The sequence below is a fragment of the Brassica rapa genome, unplaced genomic scaffold, assembly GCF_000309985.2.
Source record: "Brassica rapa cultivar Chiifu-401-42 unplaced genomic scaffold, CAAS_Brap_v3.01 Scaffold0390, whole genome shotgun sequence".
Taxonomy (NCBI): domain Eukaryota; kingdom Viridiplantae; phylum Streptophyta; class Magnoliopsida; order Brassicales; family Brassicaceae; genus Brassica; species Brassica rapa.
Window position 1 is genome coordinate 1577 of NW_022610332.1, and position 14112 is coordinate 15688.

General features: G+C 44.2%; 1 long non-coding RNA gene across 1 annotated transcript; it reads right to left on the bottom strand.

Moving 5' to 3' along the window:
• Positions 1-13100: 13100 nt before the first annotated feature.
• On the bottom strand, positions 13101-14112 carry LOC117130351. Its single transcript, XR_004453784.1, has 2 exons — positions 13863-14112; positions 13101-13421 (listed from the first exon to the last, which is right to left on the bottom strand). It is a non-coding gene; the product is annotated as an uncharacterized LOC117130351 (long non-coding RNA).

Here is a 14112-nt window from a genome sequence, read left to right on the forward strand (position 1 = left end):
TCTGTTACGCAGACACAAAGAATGGAGAACACAGAGCGCGACCAACCATCGATCGACGGAGACACATTTCCATCGAGCGACGTTGAGTCAGAAAATCGACCGATAAGGAGCTGCCAACATCGATCGATACAGCCCAGCCGGAAGCAGGTAAGTTTTCTCTGCCAGGCCCGCTAATGAGAAAGTAGTCCAAACTGAACTAAATGGTCAAACGAGCAATGAAGCTAGCCAAACTGAACAGGGGACTGAAATCCCTGTTAAGGAAAATTCCACCTTAACTAAAGGTGAAGATATAAAATTGTCCATACAAGACTACCTTGATCCTGGTAGGACCTATTCCAATAGGTCCGCTATCAAAATACCAGGAGACGATACCAAGAAATCTAAGTTTAACGCAGATTACTACCGTATGGTTCGTCAAAACCCATTCTGTGGATCCCTCCCAGAGCACCCACAAGATCACATTGAAACTTTGGAAGAATTAATACCAGATGAATATGATCGTTGCAAACTATTCTCATTCTCCCTAGAAGGAGAAGCCCTCAGGTGGTTAAACTGTTTAGCAGCAGGATCACTCACTTGTTGGGAAGAGATTAGAAGTGCCTTCCTTAGAGAATTTTTCATGATGAACGCTACTGGGAAGTAAGAAGGCAAATTTCTACATTTCGCCAAGGTCCACGCGAATCGTTTAAAAACGCCTGGGGAAGATTCAGAGGCTATGAACTTGAATGTCCCCATCATGGTTATTCAGAACCACAACTTCTTAACATCTTTTATGGAGGTGTTAACTTGAGCTATAAAACCACACTCGATACAGCGAGTGATGGGAAATTTCATCACTAGGAATCCCGAAGAAGCTAGACGCCTTATCAAGAATATGACAACGGGAAGATCCTATGAAAGGATGGATGAAGAGATAGAAAATTCCACAAGTCCAAAAGACAATTCTGATTTGATAGAAATTAAGAATTCCCTTAAATCCCTTCATTCCTTTCTTCAAAACAAACACCGATCTGATATAGCCCAGATCGACGACAACGCTTTGTCTGACACCAATGATTATTTGGATGAAGGAACAAACTGTTCCGATCCCTACTATGTGCTTAACATTGATAGCTTTACCCAAGCTTATGACACTGCTGTAAAATCACGTACCGGAAGAGAGAGGTTCAATATCAGACAAGCTCTTACTGGCAACCGTAAGACAAAATCGGAGTTTTACGGAAAAATAAATATGGTTTACGGAGAATTAATGGAGAAAGCATATTCTTTGGGAGAACTAATCCGAAAATTAGAAGGTCAAGTAGCTAAGATTGCAACTGCCATAAAAAGAGATGCAGGATGTCTTCCCGGGAGAACTGATTTAAACCCGAGACGTCAAGTCAGTGCCGTAATGTTGCGCAGCGGGAAAAACCTCGCAGCAGATACGAGGATTAACACAGATGTTGGAAAACCTGACGACACTGACAAACCGGCAAAAGCAACTCTCATCCTATTCTTCTTAACGATCTTGACCCAAATCCATCTCAAGAGAACCGGAAAACCACCGCTGAAAAGGCTAAGGAAAAGGCAATAGACTTAGAATTAGAAGAAGATACGGAGATTGAGGACGAAATCGATCGACAGTATGGAACTGACGTCGATCGACGGTCTACTCAACCCGAACCCATAATTGAAAGAGTCTATAGAACTTTACCCCCTTTCCCTCCTAAAACGCAAACTAAGAAATCATTAGAGAACGCGATCTGCAAGAAAGCCTTAGATAGGATTTCTGTTGAGATGTCCCTTAGTGATGCTATAAAAATAGCACCTTCGATTAAGAAGTATATAAAGGACATGACATCTCCAAACTACCCAATTGCAGAACATAGCGTGATGATGATTTCAGAAGAAGTAAGTGCTATGATTAGAGGAGAAACTCCAACAAAGAGACCAGATCCTGGTAGTTTCGTCCTAGATTGTAAAATAGAAAACACGCGTTTCCTAGATCATTATGTGACCTCGGCTCTAGCGTGAACCTTATGCCTTACTCTGTTGCAGTAACTTTAGGATATAAAGAGTTTATGCCAACTCCGATCACCCTGGTTTTAGCTGATAGATCTATCAGGGTACCCGAAGGAATTCTCGAAGATGTTCCCATAAAGATTCATGATTGCATCGTGCCTACGGATTTTGTTGTGTTAAAATACCGACAAGAACCTAAAGACCCCCTCATTCTGGGTCGGCCATTCCTAGCTACAGCTGGAGCAATCATTGACGTCAAAGAAGGACGAATTAATTTGAACATAGGGGATATCTCGATGACTTTTGATATGGAAAAACTGATTAAGCGACCCCTAATAGATGACCAGGCCTTCTACGTGGAAAAAATTTCTGAGGATGAAAAAGACTCTTTCATAAAAATGTGTTCAGACAACCCCTTAGAAGACACCCTTAACCACGTGGAAAATGAATTTTCAGCATATCAGATAGGACAGACGATTACATGCGACTAATGGACGCTAGCATCGAAGTTGCAAACGTAGAAGAAAATGACGACTCAGAAGTTGTCATCGATCGATACCTTCAAGATATCATCGATCGACAACCTCCCTCGCAATCAAATTGGTCTAAAGATAAAGCACCAAAGGTAGAATTAAAACCTCTACCCAGCGGTCTTAAGTACGCTTACCTTTATGACCAGTCCTACCCTGTTATCGTCAACGCCAATCTCACTAGTGGAGAACTTGCTTTATTGCAAAATAAATTGCGCAAGTACAGGAAAGCGATGGGATATTCGCTCGATGACATTCCTGGAATCTCTCCCGATCTTTGCATGCATCAAATCAACTTGGAAGATGATGCTAAAACGTCAATAGAGCAGCAAAAGAGATTAAATCCGAATCTAAAGGAAGTAGTCAAAAAGGAAATTATAAAACTCCTTGATGCTGGAGTTATTTACCCTATTTCGGATAGCAAATGGGTAAGCCCCGTACATGTTGTACCCAAAAAGGGAGGTATCACTGTAGTGAAGAATGAAAAGGACGAACTCATTCCGACTCGTACCGTTACTGGTCATCGGATGTGTATTGATTATAGGAAATTGAATGCCGCTACTAGGAAAGACCATTTTCCCCTTCCCTTTATTGATCAAATGCTGGAGAGATTAGCTAATCACCAGTATTACTGTTTTCTTGATGGATATTCCGGATTTTTCCAAATTCCTATACACCCGGATGATCAAGAAAAGACAACGTTTACATGCCCCTATGGAACTTTCGCATATCGTAGAATGCCATTTGGTCTTTGTAACGCCCCCACCACTTTCCAACGTTGCATGATGTCGATCTTTACGGATATGATCGAGGACTTCATGGAAGTATTCATGGATGACTTTTCAGTCTACGGATAAGATTTTAAGAGTTGCCTCGATAATTTATGCAAAGTATTGGAAAGATGCGAAGAAAAGAACCTTGTCCTAAACTGGGAAAAATGCCATTTCATGGTTAACGATGGAATAGTGTTAGGACATAAGGTTTCCGCTGCTGGTATAGAGGTAGATAGAGCTAAGATTGAAGTAATGACCAGTTTACCTCCACCCAAAACTGTTAAAGACGTGCGAAGTTTTCTCGGATACGCCGGATTTTACAGGAGATTTATACTGGACTTCAGCAAAATCGCTAGACCTCTAAATAACCTGTTATGCAAGGATATTAAATTCGATTTTACCCCTGAATGCATGAAAGCTTTTGAAGATTTAAAGAAATCCCTTATCACTGCCCCCGTCGTACAAGCCCCCGACTGGAATCTTCCTTTCGAAATCATGTGCGATGCGAGTGATTTCGCAATTGGAGCAGTTTTAGGCCAAAAGAAAGATAAAAAGCTACACGCCATTTACTACGCCAGCCACACGCTTGATGAAGCGCAACGGAATTACGCAACAACAGAAAAGGAACTATTAGCTGTAGTTTACGCTTTTGAAAAATTCCGTCAATACTTGATTGGCTCACGAGTGATAGTTCACACTGATCACGCTGCCATCAAATATTTAATGCAAAAGAAAGATGCTAAACCTCGACTCATACGCTGGATTCTACTACTCCAAGAGTTTGACATTGAGATTAAGGATAAGAGAGGAGTAGATAATGGAGTCGCTGACCATCTTTCCCGGATCAGAATAGAGGATGATGTCCCTATAGATGATTTCTTCCCCAGAGAATGTTGCACACATAGATACATCTTTCGTCGGTCAAATATCTCTCACATCTGAAGACCTATCGATCGATGAAAGGGATGGCATATCGGTCGATTTACGTAGTGATACATCGATCGATGACGAAAATGATGTAACTTCTCAACTCTCCAATAACCAAGATCACGAACCCCCGTTTATTAAAATCAACTTCAATTTACAAGTTAATGTTTCCGGTGATGAGATTAATCTTACACCTGAGGAATTATCACAACTGGAGGTGGACGCGATTGGTAGAAACTCGAATAACCGACCCTGGTATGCCGACATAGTTAACTATTTGGCAGCTGAGGTTGAGCCAGACGAACTCAAGGGATATATGAGGAAGAAATTTTTCAGAGAAGTAAGACGCTATCATTGGGATGAACCTTACCTCTATAAGTATTGTTCTGATGGCATATACAGACGATGCGTATCCGAAGCTGAAATTCCGGACATTATTTACCAATGTCACGGAGCTGATTATGCAGGAAATTTCGCTACTTTTAGAACGGTTTCGAAAATCCTCCAAGCAGGATTTTGGTGGCCGACCACTTTTCGCGATGTCCACGCATTTATAACCCCATGTGACAGATGCCAAAGACGTGGAAAAATCAGCAAAAGACACGAAATGGAACAGAAGTTCATTCTTGAAGTTGAAGTCTTTGATTGCTGGGGATTTTATGGGACCCTTCCCGTCTTCATATGGAAACAAATATATACTAGTCGCTGTAGACTACGTATCCAAATGGGTCGAAGCAGTAGCTTCTCCTACCAATGACGCATATGTGGTTATTAAACTCTTCAAGAGTACAATCTTTCCAAGATTTGGAGTCCCAAGAGTAGTCATTAGTGACAGTGGAACTCATTTCATTAACAAAATCTTTGATAGATTGCTTAAAAAGAATGGTGTTCATCATAGAGTAGCCACACCTTACCACCCACAAACCAGTGGACAAGTAGAAGTCTCTAACCGGCAAATTAAGGAAATCTTAGAGAAAACCGTAGGAACCTCCAGAAAAGATTGGTCTAGGAAACTAGATAATGCACTTTGGGCCTACAGGACCGCCTACAAAACGCCGCTAGGAAGAACACCATTCCACCTCCTTTATGGCAAATCATGTCATTTACCTGTCGAACTGGAGCACAAAGCAGCTTGGGCTACCAAACTTATGAACTTTGATATCAAGCCAGCTGCAGAAAGGAGACTCATCCAGCTTAACGAGCTTGATGAAATCAGACATTTAGCTTTCGAAAATTTGAAAATTTATAAAGAAAGGACTAAAGCTTATCACGATAAAAAGATCATATCCCGGCACTTCGAACCGGATGATCAAGTCCTCCTTTATAACTCTAGGTTAACTTTATTTCCTGGAAAGCTAAAATCCCGTTGGTCTGGACCCTTCACCGTAACAAACGTTCAACCTTCCGGAGCTATCACTTTACAAAATGATAAAGGCCAGAAATTTACAGTGAACGGCCAACGAGTTAAGCATTATTGGGCGAAACCGCCAGCAAAAGCGCCCATGATGCTGTATGAACCTGATAATTAGTTTAATCAGGAAGTCGAGCTAAAGACTTAAAATTTAAGCGCTGAATGGGAGGCAACCCATTTTATTTTATTTAAAAAAAAAAGAGAATTTTTATATTTAATAGTAATTTCCATATTTCTTCTTATTATTAGCATTATTTAGGAGATTTAGAAATTAGGATTTGTCTTTGAGAAGGACATCAATCGACAAGGCATCACTGCCATCGATCGATGTGGGCATATCGATGGTTAAAACCCTTATTTCATTTGATATCAGTCCGTTCCTCTTCCTCATTCGCAACCGAAACCGAAAACAAAAACAACCCTTTTCTCTCTCGTTTCTTGACGGATTTCGTCCGTTCTTCGCCTTAATCTACCCGATTTTTCACTCTATAACTGTTAAATCCACTATCGAAACCAGCCTTCAAGGTATGAACTTGCAATTTTCTATTTTTCGGAAAAATTTGGGTTTTCGTTTTGAGTTGGACTAGAACGCTTGATTTGGTGTGATTGAGAGATGTTTTTGTAGTTCATATTGCTTATCTAGAGTTCAGTTTGTGATTTATATGCCTTTTAATTCTTATAAACGCAATTTGGAGTTGAGTGATGTTGCAGGTTTCGCGATTCGACATCGGTCGATACAAACTCGTTCGCATCGACCGATGCTCTCGCTTGTTCGATTGTTCCGACTCGACAATATCGATCGACAATATCGACAATGCTAACTTTCTTTTCATCTTGGTTTCAGATGAGCAGTTCAGAAACAAACGTACGAAATAGAGAAATCAGGTCGAAAAGGAGACTCGACGAAACTAGCAGCTCCACCAACCCACAGCGCCCTCCATGGCCTCGCACCGAAAACACACCCTTCGATGTCTCGGGCTATTATGATCCTAAAGCAGCGATCAACAGCGACGAGTGTCGCCAACGTCCCCTGTCCAACAACTAGGACGACTTTGACAGCCTCTTCTACAATGCTTGGCTGGAAGTCTCTATCGAGCCCACCAAATTCCTCGACCGACGCATCCTAAAGAAGCTCGGGATCGAGAGAGATGTTCACGACATGATCACACAGCTCGGACTCGGCACCATGCCCTCTCGCGCTTACGACCTCAACCCCGATCTCGTCCGCCAGTTCATGGCCACTGTCGAAGTCACCTACAGGACTTCATCAGCGAGGGTAGCGGGAGATGGTACTTTGACCTTCTTCGCCAGAGGGACACGCTACAGGATCACTATCCCCGAGCTCTGCCGCATCTACGGTTTCTCAGAGAGCGTCACCTCCCACACGATCCCACCATTTCGACACCTCGAGAGATTCTAGGACATTGTCGGCACAGGAGTTTGGGACACAAACAGGGCCGTGCTATCAGACATCCGCCATCCTGCACTTCGCTACTTCCTACAGCTCCTTGCAAACACACTGGTTTCCAAGATGGAGCCCAACAAGGTCTGGATAAAGGAGCTCACATTACTTTTCTGTGCAGTGAATGACGTGGTGGATATGGTTGAGCTGGATGAGGACGGCAAAGTGAACCCGCCAAACCTCGGAGCTGTCTTTGCCGCGCACTTGGTGGAGTTGAAGAAGAAGCCTTTCACCAGCAGGGGTAAGAAGAAGGAGACAGTTGGGAGTCTTCTGACCCCGATTTTCCCGTACCTCAGCATCCGCCTCGACCCTCGCTCTGCCGAACACGACCACGCTTTCCTCGACGAGCAGCATTTGGTGCACTCGCTATGGCTCGAGGAAGAGAAACTCTGGCGTTTCAGGATCCGCGGTGAGCATCGCCTTCTACCCCTACCGGACAGGAGGATCACTGATTTCGGGAACAGCGTGGAGCAGCTTCGATGCATGCCAGACGAGGCATTTCTCCACGACCCCCAGAACATGTCACGCAGACCTCCCAGCATCCGCCGCGCCAGAGCTCAGGACGCACAGGCACCGCCTCTCCCCGACTTGCCGAACATACCGGACATCCCCATGCATGAGCAGAGAGACTTTCAGAGGTTTGTGGTGGACGCTCTTCAGGCCATCTGGGCAAGAGTGTCTTGTCGGAGCGGGAGAGCTATAGGAGCGCATGCACCAGCACCACCAGCAGCACGCAGGGACCCTTCCCCGGAGGACGATGAGGCGACAGACGAGGACTCCGACTAGTCCTCATATTTCTATCTCTTATCCTCCTATTATGAACTTGTCTCTATATTTTCTGAACTTGTAGGATTTATGTTCTTAAACTTATATCTTATGTCTCGGAATGCTTATTATTTCTTATGCTTGGTTGTCTAACAGAGCTAACATTAGGCAGGAACTTTGAGTTCGACTCCAAGCACATGCAAAATTTATGTGCTTCGCCATCGATCGATATGGAGAGGATTACATTGATCGATTCTCGGCAAGTAACATCGATCGATATGGAGAGGATTACATCGATCGATGTGTAGTACGGATAGGTACTTCATTTTACTCTAACATTCTCAAACATCTAACTTGCTTTTAACCTACCCTTGGGCACTTTGCACCGAGACGGTGTAATTTAAGTCTGGGGGAGGTAGTTACTAACACCACTTTCTTGAGTTTTTGTCAAAAATCTTTTCAAAAATAATTTTATTGAGTCAAGAAGGGGATTATGAACTAATGATTTCTACTTGAATGTCTAACCACTTTCTAGCACCACTCTAGATTTACTGATTGCAGATAGTAGTATAGATGCTAAAGTGGGTCAACCAGTCAACTATACACACTTGCTAGCTTGTTTGAAAGAACCAAAGCTAACCTCCAACACTAACCTGACTTCACTGCTTGTCTTGGGGTTTGGTATATATGGGATCGGATTCTTCAGACAAGTCTGGAAGGTAAAGCCTTGTGTAGAATTATATATCACATTCCTCTCTCTAATTTCGACCCTAGATTAGTTTGTAATTAATATTTCTATTCTAGATGTAAAAAAAAAAGATCTATTGTTTAATTAGGATGAGTCTGAACAGGACTTGGTGGCTAAAACCATTAAGGCTTGATTCACAAAGACTCCAATAAAAGGATTCGAACGGGACTTGGAGGCGACAATCTTCAAGGCTCACTTCACAAGGGATTCTTGGATATAGGTCAAAAAGAAGTGAACAGAGCTTGGTGGCAACCACCATTAAGTTCTGATTCATGGAAGCCTGTCCAATCTTAATCACTGTCTTGAAATAAAACAGACCTTGATTTAAGAGAGAGATTAGAGAGAGAGAGAGGAAAATAGGAACTAACTTTTTACCTGCAGATCCAAAATACTTGTCTGAAAGCTAGGATATTGCATAATGTATTTCTGTAAGAAGGAACTTTTAGATGTGGAATGCAATATTATAGAGGTGATGATTTCCATGTTTCAAATCTGTGAGTCCCTGATGTTCTCAACCCTCTTCCAGAGAGACTGTCCGTTGATTGGACTTCAGGACAAGTAAAAGGATAAGTCTGGGGGAGTTGATATACCATGATTTTCACCCGTTTTTATAAATGGTATATAAGAGTTTTAAGATGTATTAATCATGTTTTTGTGTGTCCGTGTTTGTCCGTCAGCACACACAGGACGTTCGTGGCAGTCCATCAGTACACATATCAGCACGCTAAACCTTGGACTCAGCACGCTAGCCCTTCCCATGGACTGTTTGGGTGATTGTGGCCCACGTGGGATGTCTGTCCAGTACACATAGGACGTCCGTGGGTGTCCGCCACGTCTGTGGCTGTCCGTCAGCACACACAGGACGTCCGTGGCTATCCGTGTGTGTACGTCAGCACACACAGGACGTCCGAGGCTGTCCATCAGTACACATATCAGCACGCTGGCCCTTCCCGTGGACTGTTTGGGTTATTTTGGCCCACGTGGGCTGTCTGTTCATTACACACAGGACGTCAGTGGGTGTCCGCCATGTAGCATCCCCGATCCTAGATAGGATCGTTGGGACGAGCCATGGTGCGAGGAGACGCACCAGACAGGTCATTTGGCCTAAGGAAAAGCGTATCATGGCTCAAATAATAAGGTTAAGGGTATCAGGGAGCTGAGACTTAACAAGGATGGAACAGAAGGAAGCTTACGAGAGCTGGCCGAGTGATCTAGAAGCTGGACAGGGTCGGGAACAAGCTCAACCAGCTGGGGACAGTGTGAAACCAGCTCACTCAGTCCTTGGTAGCTCACTGGAGCTGATAGGTTAGCTCACTCAGCTTAGGCCAGCTAATGACCAGCTCAACTCAGCTCGGTGGAGTGTTATGGTCCGGGCAGGCGTGGCCGGGTCATGGGCGGATATGGGCTGGTGGGGTCTTGGCCTGAACCACCAAGGGTCCGTGGGATCTTGGCCTTGGACAAGGGACTCTGGAAAATGTTATGGGCCTGATTTTCGGACAGCCCAAAGGAAGGAAAGAGCAGTTTGGCAGTTACTCCTGAAAGGGTGCAAAAGGGGCAGTTTTGTGTCTTTTCTCTCTAACTGCTTGGCCGGTTTCTCCAGGGCAGTTGGGGCTGGATTTCTTTGTAAATAGAGAGTCCCTGGCACAGAAAATGGCACGAAATTCCTTAGGCAAAGCTCTGCCAAACTCATAACAGAAAGAAAGAAAGAGAGAGACCGGCGATTAGAGAAGAGAACCGTGTGTGGTGGTGTTGGCTTGCCGGCGTGTTCTGAGTGTGGGAAGGCCAGGCCGTGAAGATGGATACCAGGCAGAAGCACAAGGAGAAGGAGAAGGAGAAGGACTTGCCTCCAGGGGAGAGAACGCCTAAGGTTAGTGGTGTAGTCTGCAAGGAACGGCCCCGGACCTGCGGATGATCCGTGCGGCCTTGCTGCCGGTTCTCTTGGCAGATGCATCCATTCTCTTTACTTCTTCTGGATCGCCAGTTCTATAGTATTTTGTGATGTTATTGGATTTATTCAGACAAGGAACACTGGACCAAGGCCATGGCCGGTCCAGGGGTAATGTCCTAGGCATTGGCCGGACTGATCTATGGTCGGATCTCACATTCCGGGTCGGTTTTGTTGAGATCTGACTATGGGAATCTCTTAGTTGGGAATTATCATGAATTGTCATGGATTTTACTTAGTTTTTGGGAATTTATTTGTGTATGTCCAAACTGGACAGATCCTAGTTCTTAAGGGCCGAACCAGGCCATTCTAGTCTTGTTGCTTAGGTTATCGGCCACATGTGTTTATGACGTGATTTATGTGGTTTCAGGACCAGACTTGGACCGTGGTAAAGGAAAGGTACCGTGAAGACTCAGGCCATGGGAAGATGTGTGGTAAATGGATCATTGTTGATAAGTGTGTAGTATTGATAGCCTATTGTGCAACTTGTGAACTTATTATAGACTAAGTGTGTAAACTAGTAGTATAAACTTATGAATGATGTATGGATCTCATTATGTTATATATATAATATATTTGCCCTTTATGTTCACATGTCTTGATTGTTAAACTTGAACCTCACCTAAGGGAAATTGAAGTTAACATCTAAAAGACCTTAAAAGACCGGAATCATTTGTATAAGAGCGGATGTTAAGGCCGTGGTTCATGGTTGGGCTTAAGAGCCGGGAACGGGCCTTACACGCCACGTCCGTGGCTGTTCGTCAGCACACACAGGACGTCTGTGGCTGTTCATCAGCACACACAGGACGTCCGTGGCTGTCCGTGTGTGTCCGTGTGTGTCTGTCAGCACACACATGACATCCGTGGATGTCCGTCAGGACACACAGGACGTCTGTGGCTGTCTGTGTGTCTCTGTGTGTGTCCGTCAGCACACACAGGACGTCCGTGGCTGTCCATTAGTACACATATCAGCACGTTGGTCCTTGGACTCAGCACGCTGGCCCTCCGTGGACTGTTTGGGTAATTTTGGCCCACGTGGGCTGTCTGTTGAGTACACACAGGACGTCCGTGGGTGTCCGGCAGCACACACAGGACGTCCATGGCTGTTCGTGGCTGTCCGTCAGCACACACTGGACGTCGGTGGCTGTCCATCAGTACACATATCATCACGTTGGTCCTTGGACTCAGCACGCTGACCCTTCCCGTGGACTGTTCGGGTGATTTTGCCCCCCGTGGGCTGTCTGTTCAATACAAACAGGACGTCCGTTGGTGTCCGTCAGCACACACAGGACGTCCGTGTGTGTCCGTCAGCACACACATGACGTCTGTGGCTGTCTGTGTGTGTCCATCTGTGTCCATCAGCACATACAGGATGTCCGTGGCTGTCCATCAGTACACATATCAGCACGTTGGTCCTTGGACTCAGCACGCTGACCCTTCCCGTGGACTGTGCGGGTGATTTTGGCCCACGTGGGCTGTCTGTTCAGTACACACAAGATGTCCGTGGGTCTCCGCCAGCACACATAGGACCTCTGTGGCTGTCCGTGTGTGTCCGTGTGTGTCTGTCTGTGTCCGTCAGCACACACATGACGTCTATGGCTGTCCATCAGTACACATATCAGCACGTTGGTCCTTGGACACAGCACGCTGGCTGATAGAACCATAATAAGGATCACTCTTTCGGTAAGGTTGATATGAACTCAGATCCGAGAGGATTGAGAACTGATGGTATGAACGGTGACACTAAGGGTTGAGGAATAGCCCAAAGATACTACCAGACTTCGATCGTTGCCGGATGTGACGCACCGGTCCAACAAAAGAAGGATCGAAACTTGGAGATAACCTCACCAAGAAACTAAGAAATGTTCTAACAAAGAACAAAGAGAGTAAAAACTCAAAAGAATGAAAGCAAAACGAAATTTTTCTTATTCAGATCTGATGGTTACATTATATAGAAGTTCTAGTCAAAAGACTTAAAGAAAAATGTGGGAAATCTAAACATAGAAAATGATAAAATTGACCAGATCTGGTCAAGGCACAAAATCACACTTTGACTAGTGAAAAACCCTTCAAATTCCGTCCAGGTTCATTGCTTCCTGAAGCATGTCCTGCGGACTGGGCCAGTACACAAGCAGGACAGTCCAAAGTAGCCAGTTTTGAAGTGTCACGGCCTATCTTGAGTTCCACTCGTCCGAATCCAAATCTGTCTCGACCGTTGCTCTTAAAATGCCAATCAGTACGGGAAATACGAGCTCCAGTTCGGTGAATTCGATCGTCTGGACATGGGTATTGATGAAGCCTCAAACTGGACATCCGGGCGGTACATGTGGTACTGTCCAGAAATGTATAGCAATGACCTAACTCAGGATCCGTGCGTCCGAATGCGATTCCGTCTCGACTGTTCTTCATCAAATGGAAAACAGGACGGTGAAGACAAAGTCCAGTACAGTGAAATCGATCATCTGGCCATGGTTCCAGCCAAAGCTCACATCCGGATGCATTTGGGACAGTCCGGTCAGTCTGGCCAGTATGGTGAAAATCATGAACCTCGGTTGAAAACTTTAGAACGTCCTGAACTTCATGCTGGTTCAGCTCCATACTGATCCGTGGACCGCGGTCTATCATTCCCTCTTTCTTCAAAAGGATTTGTCCTCAAATCCAATGTACCTATATCGAAAAAAGATAAATCAGGTACAAAAGAATTAAAATTCAAGGAAAATTCAGTAAATGAATAGAATGGACAGAAACTTCCTTGGAGTTTTGAAGTCATTTTTATCAAGGAATTCCAAGTACTTTGGCGTCCATTGGTGCTTGCTCTCCTTAGAAACTGATCATGCTTATCCTGTTTATTCAAAGCAACTAGAGAAACCACATCAAATCTGCCAAAGAAATAATCAAAGGGTTTCTCTATCCTTAAGACATCAAAATCAGGATCCAAGCCCTTAGGATAATCATCAAGGACGTGGGCAAGCATTAAGCAAGTAAGCTGGTTGCCAAAAATTGATTTATCAATCTCAAAATCAGGCCAAGGTGAGAAACTGTTATGGAAAGAAAGAGACAATGCCAAATTTGAAAAATTATCATCATGAACGAAATCAAAAGAATTCTTTGGCCTAAGCAATTTTAGTTCATGTTTTTTCCTACACCAAATCTCTTTCAAAGCACAGCTCAATGAAATCAATTCATGAAAAGGTTTGAGCAAAACATTTTTCAACCAAGTAAGAATATGTTTTCTTTTTGAAATTCTCGGTTTCAAAACATTTTCATGAAGAGTAGAGGCAATCAACTCATGATCCTTACAGTGATTTTGGTTTAGACAGGAGAATGACCGAGGAAACACCGTTGGTTCATGGAGGATCGGTTTTGGCTCAGGTCGATTCTTTCTGGGGCATGAATCTCCTTTAGAAATCTGGTACTCGCGGATAGATGGACTGAAGAACCTCCGGTTTGGAAAATTCATAACTTCTTCATCCGTGAAGCGTTTCATGAGATTCCAAGCCTCAGTGAATCCTTGATGAGTTGGCTTTCTTGTAAAATTGGATTCAAGACA